We start from the raw sequence: 16,494 nt of genomic DNA, 5'->3' as shown, positions 1-16,494 counted from the left end.
AAAGCTAAATATAGACCTCCCGTATGACCCAGCCATACCACTCCTAGGCATCTACACTGAGCAACAAGAACCAGGATAGAAAGACATTTGCTCCTCCATGTATATTGCAGCACTGTTCACAATATCCAAGATTTGGAAACAACTCAGATGCCCCACTACAGGTGAATGGATCAAAAAATTGTACTACCTATATACAATGAAATATGCAGCCATTAGAAAGGACAAAATAATGTCATTCACAGGGAAATGAGTAGAACTAGAACAAATCATTTCGAACAAGGTAAGCCAAGATCAGACAGACAAATGGCACATGGCTCCCTGATATGTGGATGTTAAAACCAAAATGCAAGGATATGACAAAATAAACAGGACTCAAGAAACAAGGGACCACTAGTTAATTTGTCATATCATTTCTAAATTCCTCCATGTTCTTGACCATATGTATGATGTATATATATGCATATATATTCCATATATGTGTGCACATCTGAGGGAAGCTAGGAGGAGGACACAGAATCAGAGGGTAATGGAAAAACACACAACAGAGGGGCCCATCAGCTACACCTGATGAAAATAAACTAAGCAACTGAAGGGCAGCAATGGGAGTGAGGGAATGAGAGGGAAAGAGGGAGCAGCATACACTAAACAAAAGGAATGAAAGGTACATATCACCCGATTTGGAAGAAATAGTTGTATTGTCAAGGCTTATACAATTCACAAACTATAGACCATGATAATGACAACTTTGCATTGTGAAGGTTAAAATGAATATATGACTTTAACTAAGTATTACTATTCCACAATAAGTGTAATCACTTAATCTCAATAAAAACTATTTAAAACATTATTACCCTTTGGACTTTATTCTAACAATTCATAATGTGGCATGATTTTTTTTCCTGTATTTCTATGTCTAGTCTAATTTCCATAAGGGATTTTGATAGGTTAAAAATAATTTCTTTTTTTCTCAAAATTTTATTAAATGCTAACAAAGAAAATTGGAGAAGAATAGAATTTTAAATCAGAAAAAACATTTCTGTTTTAAAATTGTTTTGGATTTCGTTAGAGGGTAGAAAAGCCAATGTAGAGAATTTATTTAGAATAGTCTTTTATATGAAAAACAAAATTAATAATCAGTACTTTGGCATTTCTTTTCAAGAAAAGAAATTTGTAAATGGGATCTTTTTTTTTTCTATTGTGGAAAGAATGGCTTCTCTTAGACATGAGAAAATGATAGTATAATGTTACTGGTGCAAGTATTGAAGCTATTAATGCTCTGGATTTCTTGATTTCAAGATCTCTTTTTGTTTTGGTCAGTCATGGGGCTTGAACTCAGGGTTTGGGCCCTCTCTGCGAGCTTCTTTGTTCAAGGCTAGTGCTTTACCATTTTGAGCCACAGCTCTACTTCCAGCTTTCTGGTGGTTCATTGGAGATAGTGTCTCATAGACTTTCCTCTCCGGGCTGGCTTTGAACTGTGCTCCTCAGATCTCAGCCTCCTGAGTAGCTAGGATTACAGGTGTGAGCCCCTGGCACCTGGCCAGGTTCTCTTTTAAATAAGTAATTTTATTTATGGCAAATGTTTTGAAAAGCCTTTACAAATAAAAAATCTTAATAAACAATGGTTAAAACAATTAAAAAGATGTAGACCTTTAGAACTACATCTTAGGAGATTATAGACTAGTAGAAAAAAAGTAGGTATTCAGAAAGCATTAGGATGGGCAGAAGGGAAAGTGGGCAGGTGATTACACACCAGAGCCTAATGGTCTACCACACCATCCAGGAGACTGGATGTGGCAGAACACAGGCAGAGGCTTGGGTTCTCTTATCATATTGCATTGTCACCTTTTCCTAGACCAGTGGACAGGTTTGATCGAGACAGGCAACTGAGATGACGTGGAGGCCCAAGAGGGGGCATGTTAAGCAGAGGCAGAGGTTGTCCCGGGAACAGAGCTTTTGATGAATTTGACCAGAGAGGGAAATGAGATTTTGAAAGATACAGTGGGAATTATAAAATCTAAGTCACTTTATAAATACTATTTTCCACATAAGTTTCAGTAATACATGAATCTGTTAATTATGTCTGAATATTTAACCAACTTCATATCAGTATGGTATTACTCTGTGAAAGGCTGATCCTGGGACAACTTTTATGATCCACCTTTTCTGATGTAGAAATTGACTGAAGCGTCAATTGAAGGTTAAAGGAAAACTCTTCATTTCTCTAGAGCTATTAGACCTGAAGACAGCATGTGTGGATATGGATCTCGTACCTGGGGATTAGGTAAAGACACCAGGTAAGGAGTGAATTTGTGTCCTCTGAAAGCCTATGATGAAGTGGAAATCTATGTACTTTTATTTGCTTATATTGAGAATTGTGATCATTGAATTATGCTTTATAATTAGATATCCCTAGGCAGATACTGATTTGGAGCTTTGATTTACTGAGATAATTTTTTTTTTGTGTAAGTACCTAGGTGAAAACTTTTTGCTGTTGTTAGTGATGGTGGTCGTGGGACTTGAACTCTGGGCCTGGGTGCTATCCCTCAGCTCTTCAGCTGAAGGCTAACTCTCTACTACTTAAGCCACAGCACCTCTTCCAGTTTTCAGTGGTTTATTGGAGATAAGAGTCTCATGGACTGTCCTGCCAGGGCTCGCTTTGAACCGCAATCCTCAGATCTCAGCCTCCTGAGAAGCTAGGATCACAGGCCTGAGCCACCAGTGCCCAGCTTCTAGATAATAACTTTTTAAAACAAGTTTGCTCTGTTGCAGTTAGATTTGAAACTATTTTTAAAGAGCTTTATAATTTTATATTAGCTAAATGATTTGTGACAGATGTCTACATACTTGCTGGTGCCCTAACAAGTATATGGCGTAGCATATTTATGTATGTCTCAAGAAGCTTTCTAAATACCCATACATTATATACTTCTCTGAGACCTTTCAGAGTTCTTTTAGCTTCTTGGTATTGCATCTTACTTTATAGTCATTTGTAGATGTGGGTTGCAGCTCCAAGAGAAGTTTCTCCTGTATTTTGCTCCTGTTAGACATTTCTCTATGGCTTCATGATACTTTAGATCTTTGCCAATTCTGCTAGTTAGATTAGGTATGTGTTTGCTTTTACAGTAGTATTGGCCTTCATGGTGTCTGCTGAGAAAGTGATAGGATATACTGTAGGGTAAGGCATGGTGTAGAGCAAGAAACTTTGTAAGACCATCTTTCTGTAAATTAGAAAACTTGATGCATCTGTATTTCTATTTTCCTTCTTTTAAAGAATCTAAGCTTTTATGCAATCTTGTTTTTATTTATTGTTAGTATTATTCTGGAGAAAGTTCCAGGGTGACCTGGAGTTCTCTGTGTCCCAGGCTGACCTCTAACTTGTGAGCCTGCTACCACCACCTCCTGAATGCTAGTGTTCCGCTCTGTTCCACTATGCCAGACAGAACTTCTTTTCCTTGAGTATCTGTTCTAAAAGACAAATGTATAAAATAATAATGCCAAAAGTAAAATTAGGTTTTCCACCATTCTCTTCTATGAAACCGGAACAGAAACTTTTTGAGTGGTTGCTCAATCTCGAATTCCATAGTTTCAATGATCTTTGTTTTACTTCAATTACATGTACGTATGTATGCATATATACATATATACACATACACACATAATATCTATATGTGTGTATGTAGAGGTGGCTGTGCCATTTATGGGGCTTCCAAGAGTGGTGTAAGGAAGACATGTCTTGTGGCATTCATTTTGGGTTTGTTTGTGACTAATTTAGGCGATGATAGTTTATACATAAGTCTTAGAGTAAGATATTTTTGTGTGTGCAGGATCTGGGGCTTGAACTTAGGGCCTGGGTACTGACCCTGAGCTTTTGTGCTTAAGGCTAGCACTCTACTTGAACCATGTATGTCTTCACTTCTGGCTTTTTAGAGATAAGAGTCTCACTGATTTTCCTGCCCAGCCTGGCTTTGAACCACAATCCTCAGATCTTAGCCTCCTAAGTAGCTAGAATTACAGGTATAAGCCACCAACATCAGGTAAGAGTCACTTTTTGTGGTTGTGGTTGTAGTTGTGGTTGTTGTTTAATTGTTTCTGTAGTTTTCAGAGCTGAGGTCTGAAGTTAAATTTTTGCACTTGCCAGGCAAGTTTCCTTTCAATGAGCGAAGTCCCCAGCCCCTGTTTTTTTGTAATCAGCTGATGTGCAGTCAGTGCTGTCATGTGAACTTTGGATCTGTGAGGAAGTGAATGAGAAGTGATGTGCAGTCCATCCCTTGCTCATGCCGAAAACACTGGCAGTAGTTACTAGAATAAAGGACAGACTCACGTGACTAAGTAGTTCTGACAGTTTTGAGTTTCCTTCACAGGTCTGGCATGGAGTGTCATCAATATCATTTAAAAACATAGTATTTTGATAAAAGCATAATAGACAACCACACATGAGTTTTCAATAATACTGCCTTAGAGTTTATACTGTTGAGAGCAGGTAATTGTATGTTATCAGGTAACATTTGATGAAACTCCATCCACTGTTAGAGATTTGGGTTCAGTGTGAAGGCTGACTACATTTGAGCTAGGTCCTAAAAGCCTTGAAATGTTCAACAGCAATTTTGGAGCATAGTCACACAAATAGGCATGCTTTTCTCTAGGATAACAATTCAAAGTATAGACAGAGTCTCTCAGGCTGTTTCTTGTAATGAACTTAGCATTCTCAGTTTGCTTTCAGCAGAACACTATTTGTCAAAACAAATTGTTGCTCATCTTTGTAGATTTGATCACACGGTTCAATAAGCTGCGAGTACACCATGAGTTTTGAATTTATGCATAAAATAACATAGGTCAACACAAAGGGTAGATCTGTGATTTTTCCTCTCTGTAAAATCAGTTCACTGCTCAAGTTTAATAAATGCTGATTTTTATAGTCTCAGGTGTTTGTGTTTCCCTTTTTCTCTTTCCCCACATCTTTTTAGTCATTAATTGCCAAACAGTACAAACTGTAAGCCTGTAGGGTTTTAATTGTGTGTGTGTTCCGGTCCTGGAGCTTGGGCTCTGGGCATGGGCTCTGTGCCCTGAGCTTTTGTGCTTAAGGTTAGTGCTATTCTGTTTGAAGCAAGCGACAGCTCCACTTTCAGCTTTTCTGGTAGTTTGAGATAAGAGTCTCATGGACTTTCCTTTTTGGGCTGGCTTCAAACCACAGCACTCAATCTCAGACTCCTTGGTAGTTAGGGTTGTAGTCACGAGCCATTGATGACTCATTTTGTGTTTTAATCTTTGTTTCATGGCAAGAGAACAAAGAAAACATTGAAATAACTTAGCATTGCTATTCTGCTAGACTTTGGGACTACTGGTGCTTAAAAATGAAGTGACCCACTGGGGTCTGGCTGATGGGTAGATGTGAGCATTTATGAAGGGGCTTCAACTAGGTGTGTGTCATTTTATACATCAAATATATTTGAGTTAAGATCTTGTTTAAAGCCAGGCACCAATGGTGCATGCCTGTAACCCTAGCTACTCAAGAGGCTGAGAGCTGAGGATCACGGTTGGATGTCAGCCATGTTAAGAAATTTTGTGAGAAATAATCTTATAAATGCGTTAGAAACAAATGCATGAAAGAAAAAAAAACATTTAAATACATGTCTTAGGTTTCATTTTCTTAACATCACCTTATCTGACCTTTTCTGATTGACTCATACATATACTAGATAATGCAAATAAGGGAATCCATGGGACCTATGTTTCTTTGGGCTTGGCTTACTTCATTTAATGTAATTTTTTCCCAAGTCTTTCCATTTCCTAACAAATGTGGCAATGTTATAGGATTACTTCTTTGTTGCTTTGTATGTCCCTCCCCCACAGTATAACCCCTGCTTTCACTGTATTTTATATGGTATAATTTGTGGAGGGGAAGGGGAAAAACAAGTCGTTTAAATAAGGATACAGGTGGACCCGTTGCAACAATGAGAAGTTCAAGTTGTCGTGTTGAAAACGAACTTTACAACTTTGGGGGGTGGAGAATTGGGTGGGGGGGAGGGGGGAGACTGGGAAGGGATGGGAAGGGTAAATAATGGAGGAAGCTACAATGCTTGATAAGAAATGTACTCACTTTCTTGCCCATGTAATTATAACCCTTCTGTACAGTATTTTTACAATAAAAAAGAAGAAGGAAAAAGAAGAAAAAGAAAAAAAAGAAAGTTTATGAGATCCTTATCTCTACCCACCAAAAAGCTGGAAGTGGAGTTGTGTCTAAAGTGGTAGAATCCTAGCCTTGCGAAAAATACCTCAGGGGCAGTAGCTAAGTCCTGAGTTCAGGCCCAGGACCTGCAAATAAAAATGAACAGACAAACATCTTGTTCATAAAGTAAAAGTTTTTAATAAGAGCACAGATCTGTAGCCAACTGATACTTGACAAAGGAGCCAAAAGACACACACTGGAGAAAAAAATACTCTCCAATAAATGGTGTTAAGAAAGCGGGTCATCCACTTAAGATACTGAAAGTGGGCCTTTTGTCACCTTCTAAAAACAAAAACAAAAATCTCCAAGAGGTACAGAGAGCTCAAAATGAGAACTGAAGTTTTAAATCTACTACAGAAAAATATAAGAAAACTTATGAAACACAGGCAATTATTTTCTGAACAGGACTCCAGAGAATGGAAACAAACATGGGTAAATGGGACAGTATCAAATTAAGAGTTTTTTCAAAGCAAAAGAAGTGACCAGAATCAAGAGACAACTCAAAGAATAAGAGAATAATCTTTGCCAGCTATCCAACAAATAAAGAATTGATATCCATACTACACAGAGGACTGAAATTAGACATAAAAAACCCACAAATAATGTAATTACATAGTTTAAAGAAGAATAAAGGGATGGCTAATAAAGTCATCAGGAAATGTCCAACAGCCTTAGTTATAATAAAGAACATGCAAATTAAAACTGCAATAAGATTACATCTACTTCAGTTAGAATGACAGCCACCAAGAAAATGCTGGCAAGATGCATTAGAAAAGGAATCTTTATAGTCTTTTGGTGGGAATGTAAACTAGTGGAATCATTATGGATATCAGTCTAAAAATAAACCCTTGCAAAGACTCCACTATATCAGTATGAGGCATATGTCAATAGAATAAATCAATATACCAGAAAGATGTCAGAATAACTCATGTTTATTACAGCACTGTGTAAAACAGCCAAATAATGGAATCAGGCAACTGGAATCTTCTTCTTCTTTTTTTTTTTTTTTTGGTCAGTCGTGGGCCTTGAACTCTGCGCTTGGGTGCTGTCCCTCAGCTCTTCAGCTTAAGGCGAGCGCTCTACCGCTTGAGCCCACAGCATCACTTCTGGGGATTACAGGCATGAGCCACTGGCGCCCAGCATTGGAATCTTCTTAAATGATAAAGAGGAAGTGGTATTGATGCACAATGGAATGTTACACAGCCATGAAGGAAAATGAAATCATGTCGCTTTCAGAAAAATGGATATAATTAGAAGACATCATAATGAGCTAAGCTAAAAAAAAAAACCCACAAGATATATGTTTTTTTCTCCTATATAAAAGCTAGACCTAAAAAGCATATGTATTTGTAGACATGATTCTACTTTTATTATTATGGGCAGACATACAATTTCAGTCTACAAGTCTATTTAAGAGGAGAAGGGGAAAACAGGGTGAATAATTTTGAGATACATTGTAACTATATATGAAAATTACTTGAAAGCTGTTGGTCAATAGCAAGTTGGGGGAGAGAGAGAGGCTAGGGTGGAGCACTAGTAAGAGGGTTGACTAACTAAGGGGAAAGAGAATGAATATGGTTTTAGTAGATTTTTGTCAAAATAAAACTGAAACCTGTTGAAATTGTTTTGAGAAGAGGGAGGATAACATTACGTGGAAATGTCACAACTATAACTATTTTATGATAATTTGTTAAATGCCAGGGACTTGTTGCTTACATCTATAGTCCTAGCTACTAAGGAGGTTGAGATCTGAGAACTACAGTTTGAAACCAGCTCAGGCAGATGAACCTGAGATAGATATTCTGATCTCTAGTTAAACAGTAAAAAAAAAAAAAAAAGCTGGAAGTGAAAGTATACCTCAGTGGTAGAGTGCCAGCCTTGAGAGAAAAAGCTGACAGAGGGGAGAGAGAGAGAGAGACACCCTGAGCTCAAGACTCAGAAACCTTTACAACAAAAGAAAAAGCAAAACCAAAGTGGAAGTTAATCAAAATTTATGGCAAAAAGAAACTGTGAGATTAAAAAAAAATGGTTAGTAATTTTTCTTTGTTGATCATGGGGCCTGAACACTTAGCCTAGGCTCTGTCCCTCAGCTATTCAGCTCAATGCTAGTGTTCTTCCACTTGAGCCAAAACACCACTTCCAACTTTTTCTGCTTATGTGGTGCTGAGGAATCGAACCCAGGGCCTCATGCATGCTAGGCAAGCACTCTACCACTTGGTCACTTTCCCAGTCCCTGTTACTAATTATTAAAGAGATGTACAGAGGGGTCACCATTTCATAAGCAGATAATGAATGTATTTCTTTGGTGGCAATTTCACCCCTTCCTTTGCTCTCTCCATTTCCCTCTCCCATCTCTACCTACAAATTGTATAGTTCATTTTCCTGATAGTGTCTACTATCAATGCTGCATTTGTTTAACCTTGGTTCTTCCATTTTTCGCCTACTCTTACCCCCCAAAGACAGTTAAAGGAACAAACAGACAAAAAACAATAAACAAAGACCAAAAAGCAAAAAACAACACCATCTTCATCAACAATGGGAAAAAAATATTAAAAACTTGTTGCCATTTCCTGGCATTCATGTTGATAAATATTATTTTACAAGTTCACTGGCACAGAGGCATTCATTGCACCTTTGGGTCCTTTCCTTAAGAGTACCTCCTTTAATTGTAAGGGTCTTTTAAAACTGATTGCAGTTTCTACACGCTTAGAACACACAATATTTAAGTTGAGATGTATTTTATTAATGCAGCTTAATTTATATGTACTTTAAAACCTTAAAAAGCCATCATTGAAAACTTTTTTTCTGCACTAGGATGAAAAAAATGCTGGATTCTGTATATAACTGTAATATTTTCCCAGCAATATTGGGAATTGAGCTTGGCTTGTTAGACCAAGCCTGTGTCACTTGAGCCACACATCCAATTCTACATTTTAACAGTTTACTAAAAGTAATATTTCTTTTTCTGGGCCTTCATAAAATGTAATGTTCAATTAGTATTAATGTCAATACAGAAAGGAAAAGAATGAGGTCATGTGAATTAAAATTCTAATTTTCTTTGTGCTTTCATTTCATCTGTAGATGGTATATTAAAATAAAATATATAAATTAATTCAATGTCTTGTTTTGCTGGATTAGTTATTACCAGCTTATTTATAATCATATGTGATCCTTTTTGTAAAATTTATTTCTACCTTATTGCCATTTTCTGAGTTTGTTCAGATGGTCTTTTTCTTCCTTTTGGGAGTACTAGGTTTGAACTCAGGGCCCTTGCACTAGCCACGCAGAGGCTCCATCACTTGAGTTATGCCCCCAATCCTTTTTCATTATTATTTTTTTTTGTCGGTCGTGGGGCTTGAACTCTGGGCCTGGGCGCTGTCCCTCAGCTCTTCAGCTCAAGGCGAGCGTTCTACCGCTTGAGCTACATTGCCACTTCCGGTTTTCTGGTGGTTTCTTGGAGATAGGAGTCTCACGGTCTTTCTTGCCCGGGCTGGCTTTGAACCGCGATCCTCAGATCTCAGCCTCCTGAATAGCTAGGATTACAGGCGTGAGCCACCAGCGCTCGGCTTCATTATTTTTTGAATAAAGTACCTTTTTACCCAGGCTAGCCTGACCACAGCCTGCCAAGTAAGAGCTCCCATGTCTGTATAGCTCTTGTGGCAGGTGTAAACACTACACCAGCATTTTGTTGGTCTCTTACTCCAACCAAACACTGTGGTGCCAGGCCCAATAGTCTTATTTTTTATTGGGAGTATTTTTAATACTTGTAGTTTAAGAATATTTATGTTTGAGGCTGGGAATGTGCCTTAGTGGGAGAGTGCTCGCCTAGCAAGCATGAAGCCCTGTGTTGGATTCCTTAGTACCACATAAACAGAAAAGGCCAGAAGTGGCACTGTATCTCAAGTAATAGAGTGCTAGCCTTGAGAAAAGAAGCTCAGGAGCAGTGCCAGGCCTGAGTTCAAGCCCCAGGACTGACAAAAACAAAAAAGAAAAAAAGAATATTTATGGTATGCTCACTCTTTCCCTCTTTCTGTCTCTCATGCTGATCATGGTGCTTGAACTCAGGACCTGGGCACATAAGCCCAGTGCTCTACCATTTGAACTAATTCACTAAAGCTAGTGCTTTACCACTTTGAGCCACAGCTCCATTTCTGGTTTTCTGGTGATTAACTGGAGATAAGACTCTCACATACTTTCTTGCCTAGGCTTGCTTTGGACTGTGATTCTTGATTTCAGCCTCCTGAGTAGCTAGGATTATAGGCATGAGCCACTGGTGCCTTGCCTATATCCCATTCTTAATTTTAGATTATTTATGGAAATTTCTATTTATAAAATAACTTTTCACATTCTGGAAATTTATATGGATAAGAAATTCATTTTGGTGTGGCAGTTGTATGTGTACAGAACTCCTTGAAAAGCAAACCCTTAAGAAATAAGACACTAAACTTGAGCTCAGTGACTCCCACTTGTAATCACTAGAGACCTGGGAGGATCATGGTTTGAGGCTATCTGGGGAAAAGGACTGAATATCAACAAGCCAGGCTTGGGGGTATGCATCTGTAATCTCAGCTATGCAGAAAGCGTAAGTAGGAAAATCTTGCTTCAGTGCAATGCTCTTAAGTTCAAACCCTAATACTGCTTTTATTGGAAAAAGAAGAAATGGGTCATTATTATTTTTTTTTTTTGCGAGCTTATGTTTGTAAAAGCATTGGTGTAATTCATTCATATGACTGCAGAGGCTTTTGCTGTTTTTCAGTGGCATGAAGTTAAAGGCCCCAAAGAAAGAAACCTTGGAGGAGGAGACCCTGGGTGACCTGGATGAGGAGTCCCCAGCCAAGTAGGGTGTTTTGCATATTTTCTCATTGGATTGTAATCTTTTCATACATCTTCTTAATGTATTAATAAGGAGCAATGTAGTTCAAGCTATCTAATGAGTAATTGTTTTTAACTTAGTCAACTTACTTGGGGTCTGAAACTTACATTCCCATTTTTTCTTGCTAACAGTAGATGGCATTGGGTCTTGCCTTATGACCATAGTCATTCCCTGCTTCGTTTTTAAAAATATTTTTGTTATCTTTAGGTATTTGTACAGAGCAATTTATGAATATTGTGTGTCTTGATCAATGTTACCCTTTCAGCATTCTCCCCCAAACCTCCAAGCCACCCTTCCCTTTACTTATCTTAATTCTAGGTTATGTATTGAATGTTTTGCAATTTAATAAAGAAATTTATGTGTACTCTGCATCTTGATTTGTGTCACCACATCAACATCTTTGCACACTCCCTTTTGACACACCCTTTCCCTTAATGTGTCTCAATTCTGTGGTATGGATTCTTGCCTGCATTCTCCACACTTCCCCCTTCATCTACCCTTCTCCCCTTGCTCCCCTAGCCTTCTCCTCTTGCTAGCACCAATATCCTGGTTCTTGTTTTGCTGGGCTTTGATTTAAAGTCTACACAATTGCTAATGAGTGATTTAAAATTTTTTAGGTACTGTGTTTTGAACTGGAGCCTTGAGCTCTTGCTCAGCTTTCTGACAGCTAGTGCTGCACCACTTAGTTGCTGCTGGTTATTTTGGAGATGGAGTCTACGACTTTTTGCCTGGGCTGGCTTCAAACTGCAATCCTCTGGATCTCAGTCTTCAGAAGAGCTAACATGCAGCATGACCCACTTGTGTCCCCTTCTAACGGGTTTTAATAAAATTAATGAGTTAAATTCAAATATTCTGTTCTTTGCCCACCTCTTTCCATCAGTAGCTTGTTCAACTCATTTCTTCTGTTACTCTCGCCAAGTCCCTCTTTTCTCGCTTTTTTTCTTGTAGCTAAGGTGTCTGGTCCGTATCCAGCAGGTTTCTACCTTAAGTCTACTTGTCCTTTCGAGTTCCTGTGGGATCTTGCTTAGCCAAACCCAAGCTCGATGACTCCTCACACTTGTCCGCCCTGCCTGAACCCACAGACAGGCACTGTAATCATTTGAAACCTCTGCATGTCTTGACTCCCAGTATTCTGAAATGAGCCCTCAGTTCCACCTAGCAATCTGTTTCAGGGTTTCACTTTTACCGCCTTTACAGCTTAGACCTTCTTGTCTGCTCAGAACTCTGACTCTACCCTTTCCTTCTCACCCCACACCTCCTCTTTCATTCTCCCTGTGCAGCTCTGTGTCTTAAACAAAGTGGGAGCCATCAGATGGGAACTTCACAGTTTTCTCACTGTCAAAGGTACAAACCTGTCTATAGCCACTCACCTCCTAGCTTTCTGCCTTCCTGGTAAAAGACTAGCTTCTTACAGCTCTTCAAGTTTTTTGTCTTTTCTCTCTCAAATTCATAGAAACTTCATAGTTACGGCTTTTCTCCTCTGAATTCATCTTCTTTCTCCCAGATCTGGTCTTGGAATCAACATTTTAAACATGGTCATTCTCATGCTGGCGCTGGGACTTGAACGCAGGGACTCTCGTTTGACTTTTTTGCTCACGACTGGCAACATTAGCTAAAGCCATGCCTCCAGTTATGTTTTTTCTGGATAATTGGAGATAAGAGTCTGAAGGATTTGTGTACCCAGGCTGGCTTCAAACTGTGATTCTTAGATCTCAGCCTCCTGAATAGGTAGGATTACAGGTGTGAGCCACTGGTGCTTAGCACTCAGAAATCTGCTGAACCTTCTCTTGACCCTCCATTCTCTCATGCTTCCATCTTTCTGAGTTGTGTTCCCTCTTTCTTCATTTCCATACCCCATCCTCATTCCTCACTTCACTCTTGCCCTCTTGTCCTTCTGGAAGCTGTCACCATGTCTCCTGATGTAATGGTTGTTTCAACATGAGTCTTCTTGGTTCTCAGAAGCATTGGACTTTATTGTTTTCTTAAACATGTCCTCTCACTGGCTTCTGACATCACTGTACTGGATTACCTTCTGCCTCTCAGTATCTCCGTTGTAGGCTCATCCTTATCTTGTTGGTCTTTTAAAATGCCATTTCCTTCAGCTTATCTTCTAGAGCCCGTTTGTGGGATCTTATGTATCCTGTGGCTTAAACTGTCAGATATATCTCCAGAATTTATCTCTGAGTCCTTCCTTCAGTATACTTCTGGACACCTCCCCTGATCCCATATATTCCTTGTATTCCACATCTCCAGGATTTAGCAAATTACTTTCATTACAAGCCTCTGAGCCTCCTTAGTTGTTTCCACAAACTAGAAGCCTAGGAATCACCCATGCAACTCCTTTTGAGACTGCCTCTCCCAAATTGAATCCTTCCCTCTGCCCTGTGTGATTTGTACCCTACCTCCAACAGCACAGTCACCTGGCTGTCACGTGTCTCCCTGCATTTTCAGCTTGTATGCCAAAGTGGCATTCAGACTGCTGTGCCCTCTTGCTCACTGAATCCTGTTCTTCTTTAAGTTTCTGACCTGACCTGCCCAGTCCTACATGGTCTGGCCTCCACAGGACCCCTGGCTCTAACTGTGCCTTCCTGGGTTCACTTCATGTCTCCTATTTTTAATCTCAGACATACCTGTCCTCTACTACTATCCTCACATCTGACATACTTTCACAAGTATTGATTTCCTGTTCTCTATTCTTCCATTCATCTTCACCTTCAAACCATTGGAACTTTTACTCATTCTTCATCTGCCCAAGGCAGCGTGTCTAAAGAGCATAGACTTGAACCTAGAGTGCTGAGTACAAATTCTAGCTCCACCACTCACCAGACTGGACAAGTTATTTAATCTTTCTTCATTGGTTCTGTTTTCTTCATCTGTAAAATGGTAACAATATAGTACTTGTGCTAAAGGATTGTTGTAAGGAGTGTGTGTATGTGTAAGGGAGAGAATGTACACATAGTGCCTAGCATCTGGTTAGCACTATAGAAATATCACTGTGAATATCTATATAGATATAGAAATATCAATATTATCAGTGTGACTTATCCTAAGAGTAAAAAGGCCATAATTATTGGTGATTATCAAAAGAATTAATTTGCTATTCAAAGCTGATGGGAACATGCTTTGTTCTCATAACTCCACGTTGCTCTTATGTCCTCTCACCTCCCACCCCTCCTACCCCCGAGTCCTTCCTGGTTCTCAGGAATAGTTCATCCCTGACTTCATCTGAAGTGCAGGACCAAAGCCAGGCACTGATGCCTCACTCCTGTCATCCCAGTTACTCAGGAGGCTGAGATCTGAGGATCACAGTTCAAAGCCATCTCAGGTAGGAAAGACTGTGAGACTCTTATCTCCAATTAACCACCAGAAAACCAGAAGCGGCACTGTGGCTCAAGTGGTAGAGCAGTAGCCTTGAGCTGAAGAGCTGAGGGACAGCACCTAGGCCCAGAGTTAAAGCCCCATAGCCTACAAAAAAACAAAGGAAAGTTCAGGACTAGGATGATACCTCTGCTAGAAAATCTCAAATGGAATCTAAATTCCAAACAGGACAGTTTGGATAATAAATCCCAAATAGGACCAGACAAAGAATCTCCAAAGAAGAGTCTAACAACTCCTGGTTTCTTCTTCGAGCCCAATCCTTTTATCTATCCAAAGACTCTATATGAAAGACTTACCTCTCCCCTCTTGTCCCAATCTTCTTATGTATCTAAAGATCGAATATGAAGGAATGACCGCCGCCTTACTGTCTCAGGCACATATGGACCAGGCAAAGCCCAGGTATGTGTGGACTTGATGTGCAGGCAGGGCAGTCTGACCCAAGCCTGGCCTTCAACATTCCACTGTGAGCTGATTGAAAGTCCCTGCCTTTCTCTGCCCTAATAGCCTTTTGATAACCTCTGGCCCCTGGCTCAGACCCCACAAAACCCACCTCCAAACCCAGCTTCTTGTAGCCTCCATTCCTGCAGGAAGGTTGGTTGCCGCTTGCTGATTCTCAGTAAGTAGACCTGTCGAGATGGAGAGTCCAACCTGTTCCTATTCCTTTTTCTATTTTTCTTAACAAAAACTGCAAAATATGTTGGAAAAATAAGATTAATAGTTAATATGATGACTTAAGCAGTGACTTGCCTAAATAAATACATGTAAATTTATATGAATGTTGGGAAAGTACATTAACTGGATACCTCTGGGAACACATAATATTCTTTCTGAACCAATGAACATTTATATATAGTTGGGTGATATAAGGTTGAGTAACAGAATAAAATATAGCATCATTCTAATCTTCATACTTATGGAGATACTGTAGCATTCATAAAAGACAAAGTGATTCTATGATCTCTCTAAGAGATGGCAATCTCCATGAGGGCTAGTCCACAAATCTCCACTGGCCATAGCTGTTACTAAGCATCTGGTTGAACTGCTGGTGCTGCCATGTAGAGCAGCCAGGTTGGCCAACCATGCTGAGAAATCCTGGTTTCTGTTTTCTCTTGTCAAGCTTTTGAAAGTTGGAAAAACTATATCAAATGACAGTGACACTGGTTGGTCTCAGCCTTGTCTAAATAGTGATTTAACATTGCTGCTTTCAATAATATATAATGTGTACTTCTCAGTTATAGAAGCTCTAGATGAATGAATTCAATACTATATACCCAGTAATGTTTTCTTTTACTGACAATCACAACTGCTCTTCTTTTTGATGTTGCTTCCTTAGAGGAATGTGAAATGTTCTTTGTCCCATGTGTTCTAATATGTGAGGATAACTGTCACAACTTGTATTTTGTTATAAAAGTAGCATTTCTGAAGTATTACTGTGCGCCAACATCTGCTCTTTATAGAACTGTGTATTAATTCACTGAACTCTGAACTGCTCTGAGCAGTTAACTCTTACCTTTCTCACATGGAAGCACAGGGTTAAACAACTTATTAGTAAGTACATGGCCAGAATTAGAGTCTAACTGTGCACCAGACAGAAAATGATAAGAATGGTTACTTGGAATTCAACTGACCATCCTGTTAGGGACTTCCATTAACTGGGAATAGGTTGTTCAGTCCTATAATCATAGCTCCTCAGGATGCAGAGATCTGAGGATTGAGGTTCAAAAGCCAGCCCAAGCAGGAAAAGTCCATGAGACGCTTATCTTCATGTAACCACCAGAACTGAAAGTGGCAATGTGGTTCAAATAGGTAGAGCGCTAGCTTTGGCAAAAATGCTCAGGAACAGCCCGTAGACTCTGAATTCAAGCCCCACAATGGACACACACACACACACACACACACACACACACACAGAGAGAGAGAGAGAGAGAGAGAGAGAGAGAGACCTTCTCCTAAAAAGAGAAGATACTGGTTCTGTCAGCTTGAGGATTGCCAGAAAGATCACTGATGATTTCCCTAG

At 39.4% G+C, this 16,494-nt stretch overlaps 1 long non-coding RNA gene across 1 annotated transcript; it reads right to left on the bottom strand.

Moving 5' to 3' along the window:
• Positions 1–1,901: 1,901 nt before the first annotated feature.
• On the bottom strand, positions 1,902–16,261 carry LOC122116456. The gene is made up of 3 exons (XR_006148979.1): positions 16,249–16,261; positions 9,844–9,846; positions 1,902–2,014 (listed from the first exon to the last, which is right to left on the bottom strand). It is a non-coding gene; the product is annotated as an uncharacterized LOC122116456 (long non-coding RNA).
• Positions 16,262–16,494: the final 233 nt, after the last annotated feature.

This window comes from Dipodomys spectabilis, unplaced genomic scaffold, assembly GCF_019054845.1.
Source record: "Dipodomys spectabilis isolate Male_0828 unplaced genomic scaffold, ASM1905484v1 ptg000135l, whole genome shotgun sequence".
NCBI classification, from domain to species: domain Eukaryota; kingdom Metazoa; phylum Chordata; class Mammalia; order Rodentia; family Heteromyidae; genus Dipodomys; species Dipodomys spectabilis.
This window is presented reverse-complemented; position numbering and strand designations above follow the sequence as displayed.